Source organism: Gallinula chloropus (genome assembly GCF_964237585.1).
Source record: "Gallinula chloropus genome assembly, chromosome: 12".
Classification (NCBI taxonomy): domain Eukaryota; kingdom Metazoa; phylum Chordata; class Aves; order Gruiformes; family Rallidae; genus Gallinula; species Gallinula chloropus.
Genome location: NC_140097.1, coordinates 804559 through 812046, shown reverse-complemented (window position 1 = coordinate 812046; position 7488 = coordinate 804559).

Here is a 7488-nt window from a genome sequence, read left to right as displayed (position 1 = left end):
AACACTCCCGTATCACTGCAACAGACACCATCTCTAAGCCAAAGTAGGCTGAGATTTATTAACTCCAAAAGGCAGTAAAGAACTGAGACAGACAGCTATTCCCTGAACACCACATTTTCATGTACTTCTCTCAAGCGACAGTGCAGCCAGCTGGGCATCAGGACATCCCCTTCCCTACCTCTGACTGAAGCCAGCGCCAGGGCAGAGCCTACGCAGCTCTTTCAACCGTTCCATCCTGTCCATGACTGGGGCTTCCAGAGGACAGCTGCTGTCAGTGAACTCCACACCAACTGAATCACAAAATCATGGCATTGTAGGGGTTGGAAGGGACCCCCAGAGCCCATGGGGTCCAACTCCCTGCAAAAGCAGGGTCCCCAGGACAGGTCACACAGACGGGGCTGGAATCTCTCCAGAGAAGGAGACTCCACACCCCCTGGGCAGCCTGTCCCAGGGCTCCCTCACCCTCACTGGGAAGAAGTTCTTCCCCAGACTGGGGGGGAACTCCCTGTGCTCCAACTTGAGCCCATCGCCCCTTGTCCTGTCCCCACAGACACTGAGCAGAGGCTGCCCATGTCCCCTGTGTCCCACCCTTCAGCTATTGATCCCCATTGATCAGATCCCCTCTCAGGCTTCTCCTCTCCAGGCTGAACAGCCCCGGGTCACTCAGCCTTTCCTCACAGGGGAGATGCTCCAGGCCTTTAATCACCTTCATATCCCTCTGCTGGACTCTCTCCAGGAGATCCCTGTCGTCTTTTATCCCAGGGAGCCCAGCACTGGACACAACACTCCAGGTGGGGCCTGACCAGGGCAGAGCAGAGGGGGAAGATCCCCGCCTGTGACCTGCTGGCCACACTCCTCCTGATGCCCCCAGGAACCCATTGGCCCTGACACCCAGCTCCCTGTTTCTACCTCTCCTTCCGCTGATAAACTAAAGCCCCAATTCTGCAGAGCACATAAATCCCAGGAGTGACCAACCCCAGGTCTTTGATCCTGATGAAGAGCTCCTAAGCAGAACACCAGAAGCCCTGCTTACCAGAACAGGGCCCTGGCTTGGGCAGGGCTCCCCAGGCAGGCACTCCCAGTATTCCAGCACCAGGGAGATTTACAGAGCCTGGACACAGAGCTTTTCCACCAGCTTCACAGAATGAAGTCACCGTATTTCAGTGTACACCTTAATGCCTCAGACAAGGCCAACAATATATATTGTCTGCTGCTGGGAGCCTTTTGCTAGCCATCAAGAGCTGACATTTCCTTCTAGCACAGCTTTAGAGAAATAATTGTTTGAAGCCCTGAGTATTACCCCCATTAGATAAAATACATTTAACAGAAAGTTTCCTACACACAGTTCATTAGCTGGCTTATCGCTGTCCCACCTAGTTTCTTTTCTAAGTTTCCTATTGTTTAAGTAGCTCCATAAAATTTGGCCTCAGTCCCAGAAAGTCAAAGATCACAACGGGGCTATTTATACAGAGCCCCAAAGTTCTATGCAAGCTTTAGGTGTGACTTCACAGCTTGGAAATAAGGCCTTTTACGAGTCAGTTTGCTTTGGTGTCTGTTCTACACATCTCGCTCCCTTGCTGGGATCATCCATTTCTGAGGAGCCCAAACACGGCTGGGGCAGTGCTATGACCTCCACACATGCCCTGGGCCTGTCTTCCAGAGGCTGTACAATTTTCAGTCTCTTGGAGTACCACCCCTTGGAAAGTGTCAGCACATCAGGGGTACTACAGGAATTGCCAATATTGACCAACTGCTCCCTTGCAAATACTGAGACTGGTAAAGGGTGGAAGGTCTTATGAAGAACACATAAGACCCATTAATTTACTTGCAGCATCTTTTCATGCAGCAAACATTTCAACTTTCCACCTTCACAGCTGTTTTGCTCTATTCCACATGCTGCTCCAGATCCCAACATGCTTTTACTCCATCACAACGTCAGCCCTCTCCTCAGACAACCAGGGCATGCAGATTTGGATTTCCAAATACATATCATATTTTGACATTTCAACGTGAAAAACACTGACCCTTCTCAGAGGATATCCTCTGATTATCAGGAACAAAATGCATGCCACAGACTCATTACTTGGTACAATAGCACAATGCCACTTGAACCCTCCAATCCCAAATCTGGTGCCTTGTGCTGTATTTATTCCCTGCGGCGCCAGGAGCATTAACTGTGTGGTAACCAGAGCCCAGCCAAACACATCACTCACTCTGGTGCAGTTTAGGAATACACCCACTTTTTACAGTCCCTGAAACCTTGCTGTAACTCAGGTCTGCTCTGATGAGACCCAGAGGTATGAGCAGCACATGGGGCAGAGGGAGCTCTGCGGTCCCTGGCTGCTCCGCAGACGTGGCCAGGCACAGCAGACCAGCCGGTCCCACCGAGCACCTATCAGGAGCAGAACCAGGCAGGACAAAAAGTGCCTTTAATTCTTTTTCACAAGCATTCCCCCCTTCAGGATTTGGAGGGGAGCGATTGATCCCTGGTACCTTTCTTTGTTTCCCAGCTTGGCATGAGCAACACCGTGTCTAACAAGAGGGCCCTTCCGTGCATCACAAGGCACCGCATCACTTCATCTGAGCGTTCACTTCATTACTGCTGCTTGCACCTCTCTGGGCAGAGCATAAAGCCAGGGGTTTGGATGTGAAGGATGAGAACCCAGCATGTGATGCCCTCAGGCACGCTGAAGAGCCCAGTGCTCATCACTCCGGTTTAATGCACAATATAACCAACAAAAGCCCCAAACCACCCCCACTGCTTACCTGTATACTGGCCAAGGTCGATTTTAGGGTTACACAAACTGCTCTGTATTTAAATAAAACTCAATAAAGACCCCAGCACGCACACAAACCAGGCGCTGGGCACAAAGCACGAGAGCAATGAGGAAACCCCCGAGGGACTGGGAACACACAGCGCTGCGCAGCATCCCATAACCCTGCTCCTCTGCAGGAGCTGAACTCAGGAGTAAAGCACAGGGAGCTATTAAGCATGTTTCTGTTGAGAGAAGCTCCAAATACCTGTGATGCACACCCACTGGTCTGTGCAACCCAGAGATGCCGTGTTTGCTTCAAGCAGCCTACAGAAATGTTTCTGTTGGAGAGCACGAGGGCACAAGAGGCAGGAACACGCAGCTCCAGCCAGACACAGCGCAAACAGGCACTTTCCAAGCCAACCTGCCCACTGGGTTCATCAAAGCACATTCAGATCATGAGTAACCACCACAAGGAGACATCCTGCAGCACACTCCCAGCCTCTCAGACACACTCCCATCAGACCCCAAGTTTCCACACACCAGCTGCTGACAGAGAGTCAAAGACTGACCGTTCCACTCGGATGCGCACGGCCACGGGAGGATCATTCCTAGCGACAGTCACACAGCAAACTGGCAGTGAAACACCTTTAACAATACCTTGGATGAGCTAATACAAGGCCTTTCTACCTCCCAAGAACTCACTCTGTAAGATTAAAATCCCAGATTTTCCAAGGTCCTCAATGCCAGAAGGTTAATTTGCAATCAAAACCAGTAAATTAAGTAGAAGGGGAGAACAGGAACACCTTGATTAGATTCCAGACGAGGAGCCAAGCTGAAGGCACTTATTTTGTGGAGCTAAAACAAGCATCAGAGCTGTAGGGCAATGGCAGCAGCGGGCCAGGTGAGGATGCAGCAGCTCCATCCATCATCCCTGCAGCTGGCAGGCGTGACATTGGGTACAAATCAGAGCTGGCCTTGCCTTAGTGCTGGGGACAGCTTCTGCCACATCCTGCCAGCGCCCGACACGAAGCAGACACCAGGTTCTGCTGCCCACGCTGCCCCAGAGCTGCCTGCCAGGCACAGCCCAAGCTGCACAGGGGGAAGCTGAGGCTTCAGGCACACAAAGCCCAGCTCTGGAGCAAAGCCACCAGCCCTTTGGAGCGAGCATTGGAGTTGCTTTCCCCAGCCCATTTCAGCTTTCAGTACCGATCCCAGGTAGAGCAGCTTCAGGAAGAAACACAGTCACAACCCAGAGGAGCACAAGCCTACAAAAGCCTTCCAGGAGGAGCATCCTTTCCAGTTTAGGGCTTAGTTCTCAGCCATTTTTCAGCACTTAAAATCAGGTGCAAGTCACAAGGCAACATTGCTGAGCCAGGCACCTGCCTGCTGTCAAGGATGGACTTCAGGGACACTGAGCTGTGGTGCCCACCCAAGTCCTTACCATGCACCACAGCTTAGAACCAGAGAATGCACCAGACTGGTGTGAGTGGGCAGGGCCCTCAGCCACCCTCAGTGCCCCCCTGCCCCAGGCAGGGACACCCCCCCAGCCCAGGGTGCCCCAAGCCCCATCCAACCCGGCCTTGAGCCCTGCCAGGGATCCCAGGGCAGCTCCAGCTTCCCTGGGCAGCCTTCACACTACGCTCATTCTGACACCCTTCATGCTTCACAACTCTTTGTTCTGCTAAGATTTAGGAGAGGGCAGCTGCCTGCCTCGCTGGGAAGGAAAAGCCATCATCATCATTTGCAAGGCACCCTGAGAAGCTCAGACAAACTGAGCTCTATGGGTAATCCCAACAGCCTTGTTACACATTACACAGCCATCGTCTGTCGATTGCCAGCACCAGTTCAGGCAGAGAGAGACCTGCACTGAGGAGGGCAATGGCAGGGGAATGGCTTTATTAGTACATAAAGCGAGTCTGAAGCCAAACAGAAGCATGATGATAGTCTGACACAGCAACCAAGAGCCTTTCTGCCTCCACATTAGTGACTGCCCAGCCAGCCTGCTGCTGTTTACAGACAAACAGTTACACTAAGCTCCCAGGTAGATCAAGTAAATAGAAACTGGCAGCAACACCTCATCATGTAAAACCAGAGACATTTAACATCTGATGCCCTCTGATCCCATGGGGGATCTCCTCTTTACTATGCCTTCCAAGGCTTTGATTCACCATGTAATATTTACCCCTGTGAAAGGCAACATCTTCAATGCCCATCTGACTGTTAAAAACTGTAAGCCAAAGTTAATTTAGAACAAAATTGTTTCTGTTAAACTTTTCAACTACTGAATTGTTCTTTTAATAAGTGATGAGGAAGCCAAGCAGTACACTATTCTCAGGCTTGCAGAACAGGGAGGAAGGGCACACACTGTAGGTGTAACGGGTGGGAACTCCTGGGGTGCTCTGAGCTGAGCTGCTGCCCGACCTTCAGCTACTTCCTCTGATTATCTCCCACTTCCAAACACAGGAAGCCTTTCTCCTCCCAGTACTGCAGACCTGCAAAGGGTGCCTTCTCTTCTCATTTCTGTTATCCCCAAGATAACGAGATTATCATCAAGATCAGCTGTCCTGCTTTTAGACACACATCAAAACCCAGCTATTCTGTATTTGTTTTCAAAGACTTCTTCACCTTTCCCCCAGAACCTGGGGCCACAGCAATTCATATTCAATAGGATATTTATCTAAGCATTCATCATCATTATCTTTGACAATCAATCACTAGTAGATAGAAAGTTATGACCCATAAAGCAAATCTATCAAGCAATACAAACACTATCTGCAAAAACTAGATCCATCTTTCCAACAATAGCCGAGTCTCCTTCCAATAAAATCATCACTGAACTATCAGAAGTATAAAACCTTACATGACTCAAAGCCTTCCCTGATCCATCATTCTCTGAAACCAAGGAAGGCAATTTCAGAAGCAAAACTGAATGCATAAAGAAAAGTCAACAGCTCTGAGGACTTCAAGGTTCAGTGGCTGCCAAATGGGTCCTTTAAACTCTATTCTCACAGCAATACTCAAAGGGCTATTAAAGACTTTGGCTGTCTCAAGTTCTGGACCTCTGCAAAGAAACCCCCACACAGAAGAGAAGGTGATGTAGTGGCAGAGAAACACCAAACAGACACTGATGGTCTCTGGTTCACAGACGCTCGGGGGCCCTGCATCAAGAGGAGCTCTTACACCATCACCCCTCTATTGAGTCTTCACAGAGCCAGGGAGTGAATTCTGAATGTATTTCAGCTCCATCCCTCTGGCAGCTGAACAGCCAGAAACACAGACAATGAATCACCCCATCAGAACCCATCCTGTGACGCTGGGGACAAGGGGACCCAGACCTGGACAGAGGGAGGTCGGTACACACACTAAGGGTGACTGGCAAAGTTTGGGTGTGGGTTTTTTGGGCAGTATTTTCTCTAAACCAACACAAAAACAAGCAGACCAGCCTCTGCCACTGACCTGCTTGTCGATCCAGAGGACAGGGATAACGCAGGAGAGACCGACCTCTCGCCTTCCACCACGGCCGGAGAGTCGCTTCCTCGGCCAGCCGGAGTTCCTGGGTTCACTGTCTCTTCTGTTCCCAGGACGGGAGCTGCTGGATTCTCTTCTCTATGTTCTACCAAGGAGAACATCAAAGTAAATTACTACTGCTTAAATCTTTGGGATAGATTTTAAGGGGAAAAAAATAAAGATCAAGGTTTAAAATATTTCAGTCCTAATGCTTCATTCCACTTCGGTGCTTCCCCAAACTCCCAAAGGTTTCATTTCTTCTCCTGCACAGTAAAAGCCAAAACCCCACTGTCCAAGATCAAGTTAACAGGTTTCTTTTCAGACAGAGAAGCATTAGAAAGACAGTGTCAATCCAGATAATGGAAATTCCTATTTTTTATAGGAAAAAATAACTTCTAGAGCACAGGTTAGATCCACTATAAACCCTTCTCATTTTTCTACCTGTGTCAAGTGTTTCTATCTCTAAGCAGCTGAACAGTCCCTGAAGTGATTCCTTCCACCTCTCTACAGAGAGAGCAACTGCAAACTAGAACGTGTGGCATGTAAAGGAAAACCATGCTCATGCCACACCCACCCACACTTTCAGATGAGTTAGTTAATTGGCAATGGGGCATTTTAACAATACTCAGCTCGTTAATGACCCTTCTCACAGGCACTGGCCCAGCCTGCCACCCCTGTGAGCCAAGCTCTATTCCTGCTCATACCACAGGGACTTCTCTACCCCTCCAGAAATGGTCTGACAGAAACAGCCAAACAGAGCTGTCACTGCAGCAGGGGGGAGCCATATGGCCCTTGTTTTTGGCTATGGCTTGCCCTTTCCCTTCTGCTAGATGTCTAATTAAACATTGGGAGCGTGTTTTCACCTGTGGCAAGCAGCTGGCAGGCTGCAGTGAGTCACTTGTCCCACTAATGAAACAGAATCCTGACATGAACAGGTTAAAAATAGCAAAGCCCCGGGCAGTAACCATCCCCAAAGAGATCTGTCAGGTCCCTATCGAATTCTGACAGTGCTGCCCATGGGCATAGCAAATACCCACACTGAGAAGTTATAAAACAAAGACTGGAAATCAAACACTGCATTCAGGAATGTAAAACAAGGGGATGTAAGTCAGGAAGGGGCGATTAAAGCATCTCCCAAACCAGAGCGAGAGATCCAGAGAGGCTTGTGAACATCAGCCAGGACAGAGGAGGGCAGTGGGAGATACACAGGGTGTGTTCATAAAGA